The following is a 19,129-nucleotide window of genomic DNA, read 5'->3' as shown; positions in this document are numbered from 1 at the left end:
TATCTAGTCCAAACCCCTCATTTCACATGTGGGGAAACTGTGGTCCAAAGAATTGAAATGATTTGCCCAAGGTCATACAAGTAGCAAACAAGAGAGGCAGGATTGGAACCCAAGTCCTCAGACTCTAATGCTCATTCCATTGTATCCTGCTACCGTTTGATTAGCCCTAGCTTCTGTCTCAGAGTTTTCTTTTTTCTTTTTTAGTAGCTTTAAAATTTTCCTGTTATCATAGGATTTAAATCTACTTTTTGAAAATTTGGTTTAACCAACACCACTATGGTTGTTTCTTCCTAGTTATCTTTTGTCAAAAGTAGATTTAGGCTTTCATATAATTATGTCAGGATATATTTTCCAAAAAGACTTACCATTTTCATTGAAAAAAGTGTATTCAGAAATAAGGTATATACAATAATGCCATAAAACTACAGTATCTCATACTGTTAATAATGTCTCTCAACCTTCGTTAGTTCAGGAAACTAAATATGAAGCTTTTTTGACATGAGAAATATAATTTTTAGTAATTCAATAGTTAATAAACATTAAGTGCCTACTGTTTGCAAGGCGCAGTACTAAGCACTGGGGACAAATAAGAAAAAGAATAACAGTTCCTGCTCTCAAGGAGTTTATAATCTAATGGGAGAAGAAAAATATACGAAAGGAAGCTGAAAAGCAGGGAGGGGGGATGAGAGATGGTAGGGGAGGAAAACAATGTGTGTGTGGGTGACGTTCACAGAGTTGAAACCAAGCAAAGTAGCTGATGGGAATGAAGAGATAGCTGGGAAATCCTGAGCCCTCTATAAAAGGAGGCTTTGGGTGGAGTTTATTGTTCTACAGTAAGAGGGGGAAGGCAATTTCATTATTTCACTATTTTCTCATGAAAAAAGTATACTTTTTCTGTCTTTGAGTTTATTTCACATAACATAAAGTGGAATTAGTGCTTATCTCTGAATGGATAGAAGAGTTTAGTGGGAGAAAAACCCTCAATAAAAATTCATTTCCCACCCTCCCCCATTGTGTTTAATAAAAATTTGTGAAGTGGACTGCATTGGATTTCGTAATTCCCCAAAGACATTGGCTTTGTATGACATGGTCGTCCCTTCTTTTCTTTAAATTCTCACTTTAAGAATCAAGACTTTGGGACAAAATTAATGGAAGATGCCATTCTTAAAATGAATATTTGATTCCTAAAAAGACGACGCAGAGAGAAGAAGAAATGGAGGGAGAGAGAAGAAAGAAAAAGATAAGAAAAGGGAAGAGAGAGCTGGGAATGGGAGGCAAGAATGGGTTTCCTATGGCTTTCCATTTTCTCTTTTTAGCTTATTGCACAAGGCTAATATATCAGTCAGCTGAGCCAATAGTCAGTGTGCAATCGGGAGAAGATGAAATGCAGAAGAATATTTAAAGGTGGGGCATCAAAAAGTCTTTAACACTAGTGCTTTCCCTCTGAGATTGTCTCCAATTTATCATATATATATATATATATATACATATATATATATATATGTGTGTGTGTGTGTGTATGTATGTATACACACATTTTGTTAGTACATAGTAGTTTACATGTTGTCTCCTCCATTAGATTGTGAGTTTCTTGAGGGTAAGGACTATTTTTGCCTTTCTTTGTATCTCAGTACTTAGCATTCTGCATGGCATGTAATATACACTTAGTAAGTACTTGTTAACTTAATATGTAAAACAAAGGGATGAGATGAGAACACTTCTGAGGTCCTTCCCAATCCTAAAGCTACGACCCTATGTGAGAGACCATGTCTTATACATGAATCAAGTAATCAATATTTATTTACATAGATGAGCTATGATGATTGGTGACTCCATGATAAGAGATACAGTGGTAAAATGCATGAGAAGGCGTTCTTTACCTCTTTCTCTATATGTACCCCAAGTATAGTTTGTAAAAACCTGTCATAGTAAAGATGTAAAAAGAGATGAGTGAAAGATTTCAGAACATTACATTCAAGGTCATCTTTTCTTCCAGTTGAAGTTACTGACAAGAAATGAAAGGAAGTGAACAGCCAGCTATAGAGATGATGCTGAAAAATGGAATGGGTTCCTGGAAAGGTATAAAGTATACCTTACAGAGATTAAAAAGAACATGTTTGGCAGTAGACTTGATTAATATGGCTTTAATAAAAAAATTGAAAGTTAGGTAGAAAAATACCCAAATAAAACCATATCTTGAGATCACAGAAGACGACAGGAGCAAGGCATAGACAAGCATACCAAAAACTAGTTTGTTGCACATTTTTCTGTTTTGAAGTCATTAAAGGAAAGATGGAAGCAGAAACACTAGTGCATAGTTCTGCTTTCTGTCTCCTTTTAAAGCTGTACTATACTTCATTCAAAAGTAGCAGATCTAATCAAAGGAGTGGGGAAGTGGCACTTCATTGACTTGTTGATGATTGAGGAAACAATGAGGGGAAGTGATACTCTGGGGATTTTTTTATTATTAACAAGAAAGAATAGGGTGGTAAAATAAAATTGATGGGAGCCTTAGAAGAAAGTGATTGTCATCATCCTTACCAGCCAACCAAGAAAAGAGTGAGCATAGTCAGATAATCCTAAGACTTTAGGAAAGCAAATTTCAAATAGTTCAGAGAAAAAATAGCTATGACCCAATGGCTGCGATTCTTAAAGGTCACATGACTCAAAATAGACAAGAACTTGAAAAAACAGAACTGTGATACTCCACACACAAATGATCCAGATGAAGAAGAAAGGGGGTGGCATCTACAAGAAATAAGGTGGTTGTACAGGAAGTGCTCTACTGAGCTCAGATTTTCAAAGGACACATACAAAAGCTGAATTGGGGGACACAACCAAGCATGGCATAAAAAGGTGGCAGAACCCTGTAAGGATAGTGTCAGGAAGGATAAAGTACAGAAAGAGCTGAGGCTTAGGGGGAAAGCTGAGGATGACAGAAAGGGCTGTTTTGGGCCAGCTTCAGAGCAAAAAGCAAAACAAGGAAGGGATTAGACCATACTACTTGAGGTAGTAGAATAGTGTTAAAAGGTAAGAAAAAGCAGAACCATACAAATTTATGATTTTTTGCTTCCATCTTCCCCATCAAGGAGAATGATTTTAAAACTGGTTAGGAACAAAGATGGTTAATGAATGAATGAATAAAGCAGTTGTTATTAATATTGATTACCATTATTATTAATACTATTATTAAAAATTACTCTGTGTGAGGCACTTTGTTAAGCAACGGGGACAAAAATTTTAAAAGCAAGACATTTACAGCTAAAACCTTCTATCTGAGCTGTCTCTCTACTGGAACGTGGTCCCATCTCCACAGGAGCTCTCTTCCTGGATGCTGGTGGTGGTCGAGCTGCATGTAGGACTGGTGGTCTGGGATGGAGTTGGGGGGGGGTGCTGCCACTTCAAAGGCTCTTTATCTGCTGATTGGTTGAAGTAGGTCAAGCAATTGTTGCTGGTGGTGATTAGTAAAGTGGGCCCTTTTCCACAATGATTTCTCCTCTTACTGATTGTTAAGAGGTATGGTAATAGCAAGAGTAGTAACCATGGGGCAGCTAGATGGCACAGTGGATAGAATACTGGTCATGAAGTCAGAAGAACCTGAGTTCAAATCTGGCCTCCGATCAAACACTTGACACTTACTAGCTGTGTGACCCTGGGCATGTCTTTTAACCTCAGTTGCCTAAAAAAAAGAGTAGTGCTCTAAATTCATTCAGGATGGAACAAACGGCATCCCCTAGTTGGAGTAATGATAATAATAACTCATATTTTGTGTTTTACAATTTTTTTGGCTTTTTTTTTTTGGTGAGGCAATTGGGGTTAAGTGACTTGCCCAGGGTCACACAGCTAGTAAGTATTTGGTCTGAGGTCAGATTTGAACTCAGGTCCTCCCGACTCCAAGGGCAGAGCTCTATCCACTGTGCCACCTAGCTGCCCCATAATTTTCTTTTTTTAAACATTCTTAACACAAATATCCCCCCCAAATTCCATGTGCAAGTTAGAACAGAAAAATATTATGTGTAAAACTGTGACTCTCTATTGCATACATCATGCTTTTTAAATGTATTTTACATTTTTCAAAGCAATTTTATATATATTATATCATTTGATTCTCAAAACAACTCTGAGGACAGGCATGATATTATTATCCTCACTTTACAGATAGGAACAGAGCTCAGAGAGATTTAGTGACTTACCTAAATTCACATGGCTGATAAGTTATAAGGCTAGGGCTTAGAATTTGCAGCTTCTGAATTCAAAACAGTGCTGTTTCCAGCATACAACACAACCTTTTTGAAATATCTCTTTCAGGATACTGAAAATAACTTGCAGATGCAATTGCTATATCATGGAGAATAGAAAAGGTACTAGCAGCCTGGAGTGGGCAAATGTTTTAATTTTGAAACAGAGAAAAAAGGTAGATTCATGAAACTACATGCTGATGAATTTAATGCTCATTGAGTAAAAACCTGGAATAAATTATTAAATAGAAGGTTTATGAGCACTCACAAAAGCAAGAAGTGGTCACTAGGAATCAGAATGAGTTCACTGGGAATGTCAGGCCAAACCAACCTCATTTTCATTTTTTATGAAGTAACAATTCTGGTAGATTAGAGGAATGCCATATAGTATATTTTGATATTAACAAGGCATTTGGCATAGTGTTTTATGATACTTTTAATTATATAGGAAAATATGGACTGAAAGATAGCATGGTGAGGTGGCACCTGGCTACTTGAATGTCTATACCAAAAAGTATTAATTAATTAATTCATTTCAACCTGGAGAGAAATCTCTAATAGCAGAGCTCATAATCTGAAAAAGGATATGCCATTCAAATAACTATAAGACAAATGGAGTACAATAAGTTCATGATAGAGGTATAAACAAAGTGCTATTCAAGGACAAAGGAAGGAAACATCATGAGGAAGAGGAATTAGACTCTAAAGATATGAACTAGAAACAATGAGTAGAAGTTGTAGAGAGGTTATTTTGTGAGATAAGTAGTTAGTTCCCTGTCAACAGAAGCATTCAATCAGATGTTGAATGACTATATGTCAAGGATGGTGGAGAAAGAACTTCTTCATTGGAAGAAAAGATGGATATCCCTTCAGATTTATGATTCATAAATTTTATGATTGAAAGTATAGAATATATTTTGAAAGTTTGATATTTAAAAGTTTAAAGAATACATTTTCATCACTAAAATGGTTATTTACATTTTATCCTCCTTATCAGAGCACTGAACTTGGAACTGGGAAGACCTGAGTTCAAACCCTCATTCTGACACTTATATGATCATACTAGCTATGTGATCATGGTCATTTCATTTAACCTTTGTGAACCTGTTTGCTTATTTGTAAAATGGGTATAACAATATTTGTAGTATGTACCTAACAGAGATTTTGTAAAACTTGAGTAAGATAATGTACTGAAGTGCCTTGCAACCTTTAAAATGGTATCTAAAGTTCAGTTATTATTATTACTATCATCAACAACATTATTATTATCTCCATTTATGTTGAAAAGCTGTCAACATAACAAGGGTGGGTTTACAGTAAAATATTAATGCTGAGTACATGGCATAGGAAAGATTACCTTTCACAGGGGATTAAAATGTGGGTGCTCTTATGTCCAGGCCGATGGTCCTCAGCTGAAATTCCTACACAGAAATCATCTACCAACTAGACTCCAGTTTGCCTGTCTCTGAAGAAACATTCCACTTTGGATCAATTGGAGTTCAAGACTGGTCATCATCACATAGGCCAATGACCATTCACTGAGTTTTTATAGGGCTGTGCTAAAGACTATGGTATACTTAGGGGCAGCTAGGTGGTGAAGTGGATGGAGCACCTGCCCTGAAGTCAGGAGGACCTGAGTTCAAATATGGCCTCAGACCAAACACTTGACACTTACTAGCTATGTGACCCTGGGCAAGTCACTTAACCCCAACTGCCTAAAACAAAACAAACAAACAAAAAAGACTATGGTACACTCAATTGCTAGGTGGCACATTGGTTGTCATGCTAGACCTGGATTTAGGAAGACCAGAGTTCAAATCTGGCTTTAGACACTTATTAGCTGTATGACCCTGAGAAAGTCAGTTTTTCCTTAATTATAAAATGGGGAACATAATAACGCCTAGCTCTCAGGATTGTGAGAATCAAATGAGTAAATACTTTTAAAACTTTTAGCAGTGTTTGGCACATGATAGTTGCTTTTTTATTGTCTGAATCCTTTTTGCTCTTTTCAAACATTGTTCTCAACTAAATAAATTAATTGTTCTCAACTCAATAAATTAACGCAATTTATGCTACGATAATGGAATAGCTTTATTACAATAATACCAAGTCAGTCCACCAGCACTAGACCCTGGCCAATGAGAGGAGTGGAAGTAGAATTCCACTATCTAGAATTCCACCAGTTGACCAAAAAATCACCAGGTTTCTCCCTTCTCTTAGAAAAACCCTCACTAGACCCTACTAATCCTCAAGCTATATCCTTCATCTCTCTTCTCTTTTGTACTCTCCAAAATGCCATTTACATTCATGGCTTCGGCTTCCTCATTTCCCATTTACTTCTCAACACCAGGCAATCTGGCTTTTGATCTGACAACTGGAGTCAAACTTTTCTTTCCAAGGTTGATTTTTAACTATTACAAGAGAGCCCTTTCCTCATTCTACTGCTTAGCACAGTGCCTGGCACATAGTAGGCACTTAATAATTGACTAATTGACCTTTTTTTCTTGGCCTTTCTGGAGCTTTTGATGCTTTTAGCCAACCCTTCCTCCTGGCCACCCTTCTCTCTTTTCTCCCATGACCTGTTCTCTTCTAATTTCTCTCTTACCCATCTGGTCAGTCTTTCTCAGTCTCTTGCTGTATCATCATAAATCTCCTACTATATAAGTAGAGGTATCACCAAGGCTCCTTTGAAGGTATCTCCAAGGTTCTTCTTAAAGCTATCTCCTCTTCTCTCTCAATACCCTCTCTATCTCCTATGAGTTCAGTTATCATCTTTATGAAGAAGTCTCAAAATCTACGTATCCAGTCCTTATCTCTTTCCTGAGTTTCAGGTCTACATGACTAGCTGCCTGGTGCACATCCTAGGCATCCCTCTGGCATCTCCTCCAACACATCCTAGTCACCCAAGTTCTCAGCCTCAAGGTCATCCTTTATTATTTTTTTTTTTGTGGTGAGGCAATTGGGGTTAAGTGACTTGCCCAGAGTCACACAGCTAGTGAGTATTATGTGTCTGAGGCTCGATTTGAACTCAAGACCTCCTAACCCCAAGGCTGGTGCTCTATCTACTGCACCACCTAACTGCCCTAGTCATCCTTTATTCTTTCCTATTTCTCATCCCCTATAGAAAATCAGTTGTAAAATGTTGGTCATTTTGCTTCTAAAATATCTCTTGTATCCACCTTTTTCTGTTGTTACTACCTTACTTCAGGCCCTTATCACCTCTGAACTATCACAATAGCCTCTTAGCCAGTCTTTCTGCTTTTAGTGTCTCCTCTCTCCAAACCATCTTCCACATGACTACCAAAATCATCTTCCTGAGGCCCTGGTCTGACAGTGTCACTCCCCAGAAACCACCCTACCTAGCAGACTCTTCATCTCCTTTCTAAACACCGAGATATGACAGCCATATTCAACTTGGTTTACTATGTAAACTCATTTGTAAATCTCATGGAGGAGACTGCTAGAAGATTATGAGCAGTATCAGCTTGTAAAATGTCAAAAAGTGAAAAAAGTAATAAGAGGTGGTGGTGGAGGGGGAACACCAAACTTACATAAAGTTTCATGTGAGATCCCATTAATCCACATCATCCTGGGAACATTTAATGACGAAGTTCGGTGTTACACAACAAACATGAAAAATGGAAAAGATCTGTCAAGATTTCCATAGCAATCTTTTTTCTCTATCAATGATAGTGAATCCTCTCTCCACATTTGGAGGCTAACATCACTGTTCCTGATGTACTGCAGAAAGTGGAAATGGCAAGAAGGAAAATAAAGAGAATAAACAGAAAATAAAATAAAGAAAATAAAGAGAAAGAACACCTATAAAAAGCCAAGTATACACAGAGGAAGTCTGCGGCAGAGATGATGCAATTTTGAGGGAGCTGAGGAATTAATTCTGAAGACATCTGAGGGAAGAGAAGATACTAAATGATTAGAAAAGAAAATCATAGATATTACTATCAAAAATATAGTTGAGGATATTAATACAACTACAACCCTTATGTCTAATTTCTCATCTTTACAAACATTTTATAATAATAAATAATTTATACAGGCAAAAAGAGTATCTTGTGCAAAGAAAACAAGATTTTTCCAACTGTATTTTACAGCAGAACATACCATTACAGCCCACAAGTAGAGGAAAAGGACAAAGAATAAAAGATCCCACAATACTTGTTGTTTTCTGACTTTTAAAAAAGTATATGAGAAAAAAAAATACCTTGAAGGTTTTTCCTTCCACAAAGTGAGCATACATAAGGTAAAACAATGTAAAACTCCTTGATAGATGTTACAACAGAAATAATCTTATTTCATGATCTTCTGGTTATTAACAAGCAATACATTAAATATATCTCTTAGGACATATGTTATTTGATTATAATAATAAACTTGTGCATACTGCATCTTTGTAATTTACAATTAAATTTGTAGCCTGGTTGTCTCTTTACGACTTAAATATAAAGGGAATACTATTTAGGACCAGCATATTGCAATTTTTAACTTTATTGGAATATGTTAAGACAATGACCATGCACAGAAGTCAGATTAAATTTTCCTCAGCATAAAAAAACAAAAACAACCAGGCAATAAATAAAATAAGAAAATAGTATAACCACTACAGGGGATTGCCAGTGTCATGGAGGATGTCGGAATCCAAATTGAAGAGAATGCCTTACAGATGGTAAGATCCTCCAGATGTTTCTGTTTAAAGGTGACATTAAGCTGATTGCATCTCATCTTTGGATATGCCAAAGATTCCTAAATTAGATTTATAATAAAAAAAAAGTATTTTGGCCTACTTATCTATATAGGAAAAACAAAGTGGATGAAGAAGGCTAATTAACTAGATCATATGAAGTTGGATGAACTACCAATAGAGCTGGCCATAAGAACATATATCTTAGAAAAATGATGCAGATAAATGGCGAGCTGGGTGTACAAATGAATAGGAGAAAGGTCTGGTTTGCACTTGGAAATTGTACAGAATTTTCAGTGAATCCCAAGCTTACATAACTGAAATAAGATAGCATCTTTTTTTAAAAAAAGGAATTTGGTCATTTCCAGCTTTCATTGAAAATGTGGATTCGCCTGATCTACTCTGATTCTAAGTCATCTTAGAGTGGATAGAGATCTGGCCTCAGAGTCAGGAAGACCTGGATTGAAGAACTTCCTACAACCTATACTAGCTATGTGACCCTCGGCTAATCACTTATCCTGTCCAGCAACTCTCTAAGATTATAAATTGCATAGAAGGCACTGATTTATATTGGTAGATCCTCCTCAGCAGGAGCTCTCTATACTAATGAAATCACAGGTCCAATTGAAAAAAAAAATCAAACAGTGATGCAACATGATTGTAAATAATAGAGTAATACAATCCAGGAAGAATCAAAGGGCAATAAAGAGAGAGACTTGTTGTCTATGTAAATAGGCAGCATATTATGAATGACAGATTGAATTTATGAAGCATCATAAAATACATCATTAAAAGACTTGGGTTCAAATCCTGGCTTTTTCACTTATTACCTGTGTGACTTTGGACAAGTCATAACCCCTCTGGGATTCAGTTTCTCCATCAGTAAAATGAAAAGGTTGTGTTATATGACTTTGAAGGTCCTTTCCAGCTCTAAATCTAGGACGGATTGATTGGCTCCCTTTGGATTCTGTATATGGGATTCAAATCACAGAGGCTTAGTCTCATCTGTGTATGTCCTAGAAGAGTGGAGGGTGTCTAAGGGCATTTCTATTGATCTTACCTCTTTATGGGTCATAGGAATAAGATGGCAATATGATCTGACACTATAGGAACTAATGGTTTTTGACCCCAGCCTTGACTGATAAACAAGGACTTGATAGTGACTTTTGAAATATTTCTTTACTCCATATTTTGAGCATAAACTTGGGTAAGGTAGGGATAGTTAAAACTCATAATCTAACAGAATGGACTTAGTGGAAGTGTGGACTGCCTCATTTCCCAAAGATGAGGGAAAAATCTGTGCCAGTCTCTCTAACATGCCATATGGACAGAACACTGACTCTGTAGGTTCAAATCCCTGCATTGAAACTGGCTATCTGGGTAACCCTAGATAAGTCATTTAGGCTCCCTTGGCATCAATGTCCACATTTGTAAAAAGAAGAGCTTCATCATTCTACGTGGCCTCTGAGGTCTCTTCTAACTCAAAATCTGTGATCCTAGGGTATGTCTCTTTAGTCACTTACAGATGAAGATAAAAACACTTACAAAACAATAACAACAACAACCAATTATCCTACCTAAGAGTAGATGGTGATTGTCAGGAGTCAGTAAGTAATTTCACCTGACTCCAAATTGCCCCATTTTTCTCAAGACACCAAACTATATCTGGCAATAAACTGTTAGACAAAGTAATTAACTAGAGGTACCTCTTACAGAAAGTGAGGCCATCCATTCTGAAAGGAATAATTTTGACTTTAAAGGAGTTTATGATAAAAATGAGACTATGTGTTTGAGATGGCTTTCATAGATGGCACAAATTTACAACAAAAAATTTACTATTCTGCTCTTTTCTTATGGTAATCTATTAATGGTGAATAATGGCTTTGTTGAGATAACTGGAGAATAAGACAGCAGATTTTGATGTCCCTACAAGAAATGTATTTCTGAATGAGCTATTAAGGTTCTTGGATTGGATTTCAAGAAGTGAGGGTAGGGAGAGGAGAGGTAAACAAAGGTAAATACCAAATATGTACAGTAATTGTAGATATACCTCCCACTTGTTAGTTAATACTCTTAAAGACTTCATTCTTCCCCTGGAGTGCTAAGCTCAATCCCTTTGTCACATGTGCTTTTGAATTGCCATCCTATTAGATACTGGGCACATTAGAAAGCTTCTGTTATTACTCCTTTGCTTCCTCTAAAAAAGGAACCAAGGTAAGGCTTTATATGAGTGTCACTAATTATGGTGCACTGACCACAGTGACTCCATCAGTCTAAGTGTGGGTTTGTTTTGCTCAATTATTTGCATCTGCACAAGACATAATTACTCACTCCCACAATGCCAAGGTTTATTCCTTTTACCATTGTAATTTACTAATATAAAATATATAAGAGGGGCAATATGGAATAGAGGATGAAGAACTCACCTCAGATTCAGAAAGTCTGCTGTTCAAATTCCACACCTGAAAGATGCTGGCTGTGTGACCCTGGGCAAGTCACTTAACTTAGTATCCCAGGCAACTTGGTAAGGTTATAAATTGCAGGACTGCCAATCTTATTGAAAGAGAGTTTTCTACACTGATAAAATCATGGGTCTGAGTGTTCTTTTTAAAAGTATAAATTAGGCAATTATTTCCCCAAACTGTATACAGTGATGAGCCTGGAGAAGTTTATTCACCATTAAATTTCTCATTTCATCCGTCTTTGGATTCCTTAGTTGAAATAAAGTTAATTGTAGCAAAGTGTAGAAATTCACACCATTAAAATTTAGCACCCTTTAGTTAAGAACATAAAGATTTTGTAGTAGAATCCTAGATTTAAAGTTGGAAGGGACCTCAGACCTCCTAATTTTACAGATGAGGAAACTGAGTCCCAGAGAGGTTAAGTGACTTGCCCAAAATCACACAGTGTTAGAAATGAGATTTGAATTCGATTCCTCTGACTTAAGATCTAACGCTTTTTCCTCTGCACCTTGCTCTCTATTACTATAATTGCTCATTGTTGAGGCTTACTAAACTCAAATACATGTTTGTTATTTTGAAGGAAGCACTTTATATATCCTATAGTACCATGAATGTGTGAGATAATATGTGTAATAATACTGGCATTTATATGGCACATTAAATTTTATAAAGTGCTTTTCACCTCATCTCATTGGAGATTGGAGTAGGCTGCTACAATAGAGATAAGACAAATCTAAGCATCTTGTCTATAAGTTCAGTTTTGAAAGATCCCTCAATGATTTCATTCTGATGACTCAACCTTAAAGGAAACGGAGGAAGATTCCATCCTACTGCCATGTAAACAGAATGGCCTCTGGTGACTAAAACTGACAGTGTATGTTTTGTACATGTTACTCTTGATAGCATGCTCAAGTAAGCAATCCCTTTCCTAACAAGAGCTGAGCTGTTCACTTGCTGCCATCAGTGAATCATTTATCCACTAATGAAAGACACCACATCTGTGGAACCCCCAAACAGTACTGGCTTTTCTTCCTGCTTTCTAGGAGCCACAGGGCTATTCATTTTAAGCTTCCTAATTAAAAAATGCTGGTGTTTTCTTGCAGAAGTAAGAGAGCACCATAATTCAGTGCCAATAAAGTACATGTTTCCCTAAGAAATAAATCCATTTAAAAATAAGAGCCTCTGTATCAGATGTTACATAGCTTCTGGGTGGCAAAAATGCTGGCTAATTGTTCTCTCCTTGGAATTTGGCCCCTGAAAAGAGAGGAAGAAATGTCATGAGTGCTTGCTATATTAGTGCTAAGAGAGATGAGCTAACTCCAAGACCAGTACATGAGTTCAGCTAAGAAAAGACCCAGAATAATAGAAGAATCTTAAGAATTACATACGGAGACAAGAAGTTGCTTTACTCTTGTTGGGGTAAATTTTCATCCTGTTGTTGGAATTCAGGTTGAACAAAATTGAATTTTGAAAGTGATATTCCTAATAGGACTTTGATTCCAAACTAGTATGGTGTACTGGAAGAGCATGGAATCTGGAGTTAGAGGACCTGGGTTTAAAACCCAGCTCTCAGCCACTTAATACCTATGTGTCCTTGGGCAAGCCACTTAACTTCTTGTTCAACATGTTAAGTCAACAAGGAAGGAAAAATGGATGGATAGAAGGAAGGAAGGGAGGGAAGAAGAAAAGGAGGGAGGAAGCAAGGAAGAAAGGAAAGAAAGAAGATGGAAAGGAAGGAAGAGAATAGGAAGGAAGGAAAGAAGAAAAGAAGGGAAGAAGAAAAGAAGGAAACAAGAATTTGTTAAGTGCCTGCTATATTCTAAACATTTCTAAACATTTTACAAATATTATTTCATTTGATGCTCAGAACCATGAAAGAAATGAGAGAACTGAAGCAGATAGAAGTTGTGAATTACCCAGGATCACACAAGTTCAGCCAGATTTGAACTCAGGTGTTCCTTTCTCTGGGCCTAGCATTCTAGCCATAGCTTCACCAACAGCCTCTGCATTTATTAAGCATTTACTAAGTGTAACAGGCACTCTGCTAGGTGCCGGTGATATAAAGAAAGTCAAAAGATCGTCCCTGCTCTCAAGGAGCTCCCAGTCTACTAGGAGAGACAACATAGAAATAACCAAGTACAAACAAGATAAATTTATGGGATAAATTAGAAATACTCCACAGAGGGACCAGGAAAGGCTTCTTGTAGGAGATGAGATTTTAGCTGGGACTTTAAGGAAGCCAGGAAGCTTGAGAGGAGGAGGGAGAGAGTTTCAGGCATGACTGATAATACAAATGCAAATTGCACAGAGTCCAGAGATGAAGTGACTACATGGCTTCTGAGGTTTCTTCCAACTCTAAATCTGTGATGCTATGTACATGGTTGTGAAGCTACTGTCTGAAGTCTGGGTCATTTGGGGGCTGTTTTACAAATAAATATAAGGGGACAATAACTGATGTTTAATGGACCTTGTAGGAATACCAGTTGGAACACAAAATCACTGTGGAATCACAAGCTGAAGGGTGATAAGTGATCGGTCCTCAGTGTGAAGGACCTTGAGTTAAAAATAGCTGAAGCTTTCTGCCTACCACTTTCATATGAAAACTATTTTCAAACTAGTTGCTGGAGTGATATGGGAGAACAAGTGAGATATAATGTCATGAAAGGAGATCTACCAGGCCCTACACATTTCCCAAGTCAAGGGTCTTGAAATTCTGACAGGCCATGTCCAACTTCAGAAGGAAACGGTCACCTCTGCCCTGGCTGAAACAATTTTCTGTACTCTCAGGTCCTGCTTTGTTTTTGAAATCTGACTCCAACACCTCATTATCAAGATCCTGGCCTACTGCTCCTTATTTTGGAGGCTACTATAGTTTATTGATCTACTTTATTTGTTTATTGGCCAAATGAAATAACATATCTAAAATCCTTTGTAAACTTCAAAGAATTCTATAAATGCTAGTTACCTGTCTGGAATGTTCTCCTTCCTCTTCTTTGCCTCATGGAAACCTTGATTTCCTTTAAGACTCAGATCATCCACCATTGTCTGCATGAGGACTTTCTTGGTCCCTATAAGGTGCTAGGGTCCCCCTGCTCTTCCCCTCACCGGGGCCTCATATCTGCTTATTATGTGTTTTGTATACACGCACACACACACACACACACACATATGTGTGTATATATATGCACGTATCTGTGTGTGTATATATACACACGCACACACATATATTTATATATACTATTTCTCTCATTAGACTACAAGTCCTCTAATGGACAGTAATTTTGTTTTTGTATCCTTAACATCTGTGTAATCCCTGGAGCATAGCTGGTGCTTAATAAATGTTGTTGATTGATTTATTACCTATGGTGACTTAGAAAAACCATAGCCAGAGCCATAACCAGCATGAGGGCAAACAGCACTTCATTCAGGGAGCCAACATGTGAGGTGAAGTGCTGGGACATGTGTAATTCCTTCCCAGGAGTTTCTTGTGGAGTAAGAAAGCACCATCATTCAGTGCCAATAAAGTACATGTTTCCTTAAGAAATAAATCCATTTAAAAAGAAAAGCCTGTGTATCTGATAGTACATGGCTTCTGGATGGCAAAAATGCAAACCTACTTGTTCTCTCCCTGGAATTTGGTCCCTGAAGAGAGAGGAAGAAATGTCACAAGTGCTTGCTATATTAGTGCTAAGAGAGATGAGCTCATTCTAAGACCAGTGCATGAGTTCAGCTAAGAAAAGACCTAGAATAATAGAAGAATCTTAAGAATTACATAGGGAGACAAGAAGTTGCCCTATTCTTGTTGGGGTTAATTTTCATCCTGCTATTGGAATTCAGGTTGTGAATAGAATGGAATTTTGAAAGTGATATTCCTAATAGGACTTTGATTCCAAAGTAGTGTGGTGTACTGGAAAGTGCATAGAATCTGGAGTCAGAGGACCTGGGTTTAAATCCTAGTTCAGCTACTTACTACCTGTGTGTCCTTGGGAAAGTCTTAACATCTTGTTAAAATTTAGCAAGTTTTGGCAAAACTTGGCAAAACTTAACTTCGTGTTCAACATGTCAAGTCAACAAGGATGGGAGGAGGGAAGAAAAGGAGGGAGGGAGGAAAGAAGAAAGGAGGAAGGAAAGAAAGAAAAAAGGAGGGAAGGAAAAAAGGAAGGAATAGAGTGGAAGGAAAGGAAGGAGAAGGAAAGGAAAGGAAAGAAAACAATCTTCTTGTGATGATTGGCCCTGTTCTGCTCACAGTCTTTCACTCTCCTGGGCTACTATCTGGTACTATCAGCCCCTAGGGTCCCATTGCCTTGGAGAACCACCTTGTCCCCAAACACCATGAGGGCAAGGGCTATATTTCTCCTTCTAGTGGCATGACTATACCCATGATCAGACTGTCCTATGCGCCTTTTGTATCTTGCCTTCTCCTCCCACGGTTTTATCCGAGGTGAAAAAAAAATCTATATATAGCAATAATTATACCTGAACCCTTTCCCAGCCCTGTAATCTCCCAGACGGACAGCTGGCCTATGTGTTTTACTCACTGTTTCAATACTTGCTCTAAGCTCTTGGCCACCCCCTAGAGGTCACTTGCAGCATTACCTCTCCCAGACTGCAGGTCAACCTTTGGTAGTAGTTAATTCAGAACTGATACCTTGCCTTCACTCAGTTGTGTGACTGCCCTTCTGCGCATGCTGTCAAAGAAAAACAAATGCTGTTCCATGTGGAATCTAAGAGAGACAAATGTTCCCCTCCAGAGAGAAAAACAAATGACTGTAAACTCAGGCTTCCCCTTCCTTGGGGAGCCCTTTCAGGGACTCTAGTATTATAAGCAGAAATTGGATCATTGGACTTGGAGTCAGAAAACTTGTTTTTTTAGTTTCTACTCCATCATTTGCTAGATATATGGCCTTAGCCAAAAAGTTATTTCTGGCCCTTAGCTTCCTGATCTGTAAAATGAAGGGTTTGGGCTATCTGGCCTCTAAGGTAAGCCCTCATGTTCTACGGTTTTACTCTTCTGAAATATGTGTGGCCCCTTAGCCTCCCAGAAAAATCTGATCTCCCCTCCCTACCTTGGAAAATATTTTCTCTTTCCTCAAATTTCCTTAGAGCACTTTATGTTTTTCTTTTGTCCCATCATACCCTTCCAAGTATTATACTTCTCTACTTTCATGTTGTATCCCTGCTCATAAAATATAAGCTTTTGGAAAGGAGGGTCTATATAATTTTTATTTTTATAGCCTGAATGCCTTTCAAAGTGCTTTGACTGTAGTGGCGGCTTAATGAATATTTGTCAAAATGTAAACAGAAAGAACAAAAAAGATGAAACTGAATGCTATGTAAACCGTAAATGATCAAACTTGATCCTGGAGAGGAGTTGAGAAAATGCTCCTCTTCTTTGAAGGGGTGGGGGACTGGAGGTGTAGAATGTTGCACATACTGTCAAAACCTGGTTGGTGTGTTGGTCAGTTTTGCTGAGCTGTTTTTTTTTTATCCTCTCTTTTAAAGTTGTTATTACAATGGATGGAGTGTTTGTGTGTGTGTGTGTGTGTGTGTGTGTGTGTGTGTGTGTGTGTGTGTGCGCGTGTGTAGGGGATATTCAGAAATGAAAATGATGTGGAAACAAAAGATAACAATACAATCAGAATTTACAAAATACACATTTGTTGAATCGTTGCATTTCTGGAGCCATAGAAGTAATAATCTTGCCCAGCTCTGATTCCTTACAGAACCCTGATTTTGAGTTTTTTTTTCCCTCAGACTTGCCGCAGGTGGTGATTTTCATAAACCACCTCACTACCTAAGCTAACAGAGGACAAACCAATTTATGTAAACAAGACAAGTAGGCTATGGCAGAGCTGAAGATGCACATGGGTGGTCACAGGAAAGAGACCACTAACCAGGAGATCCTGGAACTCCATCAGGGACATGCTAGAGTGTACTATTTCATTCCACCAGCCTAGGTGGCACAGTGGTTAGAACACTGGACAAGTGTCAAGACGATCTGAGTTCAAATCCAGCCTCAGACACTTACTAGCTATGTGCTTCTTGGCAAATCACTTAAGCTCTGTTTACCAAAGTTTCCTCAACTGTAAAACGAGGATCATGATAGCACCTGACTTGAAGGGTTGTTGTGAAGATCAAAAGAAACATGTGTCAAGTGCTTAGCCTCGTGCCTGGTCCATAGGAGACCCTTAATAAGTGCTTGCTCCTCTTTCCCCCTCCCTTCCAGCTTAGAGTATAGACAGAAATGGCACTGTACTCGCTGATTGTGGTCAGGAAGGAATACAAGTACAGAAGTGAGACAGTCCCTGCCCCCAAGGAGTTTGTATTCTACTATGTAAGGAGTTCTTAACCTGTATCCAGGAAGGGGTCTGTGAACTTGGATGGGAAGAAAAAAATTACATTTTTATTTTCACGAACTTCTAACTGAAATTTAGCATTTCTTTCACTTAGGAATGTAGGCAACCAAGCATTATTCTGAGAAAGGGTCCATAGGTTTTAGTCAGTCAGTCAAAACATATCTATGAAATACTTATTATGTTCCATGTACTGTGCTAAGTGCTTGGGTTACAAAGAAAGGCAAAAATAGCTCTTGTACCTGAGAGGCTCACATTCTAATGGGTAAGATAAAATGCAAACAACTATGTACAAACAAAGGAGTCAATGACACCAAAACCAAAAACAGGTGAGGAGCTCCTGCTCTAGATGGAAAGAGATGCAGAGGGGCCAGGTAATAGATGAACTAGTAGTATGAAATGTACTCGCATGTGCAGACCTTGAAGGTGAAAGAGATCAACTTAGGGAATTAGCCTCTGGGGCATTTTACAGGCACCCCATTTCCGTGCTGAGGTTGCAAGAACAGATTAAAACATGGCATGCTTCCGGAGGCTAGTGAATGGAGTTCCTAATAGACACTAGAACCAACTGACGTGCTTGCTATCCTCTTTTTCTGTGCAGCTTTGAACTCTGAGCATCACAGAAAGGTCAATAGTTTCTTCCAAATCAGTTGTAATTTAACTGTAAGTATAGTCTTTTTCCATAGGAAGATGGTCAATCTGAAAGTGAGATACTGAACTATTAGATTAGCTCTGTCCCTGGGCTGGAAGATTGAGAGAGAAAGAGATGAATTCCAGCCCAATGGGAGGGAGTGTGTCTGGGGGGTCAAATAGAATGTACCTATTTTTGTGTATGTTTAATTTTTAAAAGTCGCTGTCTCACTTATTTGTATTTCTATTCCTATGCCTCGCATGCACAGTACCAAGCAGTAAATATCTGAACGTTGACTGTTGATTGATTGGCTGAGAACAAGATAGCGGTCAATTATTTCCAAAGATTGTCTAGCTCTTCCTAACCACAGTCAGCTAGTATGGCATCATTACTGTCCATGCCTTAAGCTGGAAGATGGAGGGAAACAGGAACAAGCATTTAAGCAGTTAATGCATACTGTCTTGCAGGTACGTAAATCCTACAACTTCACATATATGGGTTAAATGTAATAAGTTAACTTTAGAAAGGTATTTATTATAAATATCAAGATTTGGCTTGCACATTGACACTGATTAGAAAGCTAACAAGCTACTACAAATAGAACCTATGAGGGATAAGGTGCATTAAACAAACAAATCCTAAAACAGACCTCCAGAGACAACACATTCCCATTTTACAGAGGGGTTAGGGCTAGGGTTGTCTTACATAGTAGTGATACTTATAATTTTAATTATCTTTAACCTAAT

This window comes from Phascolarctos cinereus, unplaced genomic scaffold, assembly GCF_003287225.1.
Source record: "Phascolarctos cinereus isolate Bilbo 61053 unplaced genomic scaffold, phaCin_HiC Scaffold_5;HRSCAF=322, whole genome shotgun sequence".
NCBI classification, from domain to species: Eukaryota; Metazoa; Chordata; class Mammalia; order Diprotodontia; family Phascolarctidae; genus Phascolarctos; species Phascolarctos cinereus.
The sequence above is the reverse complement of the archived record's forward strand: the minus strand, read 5'-3'. Positions refer to the sequence as shown.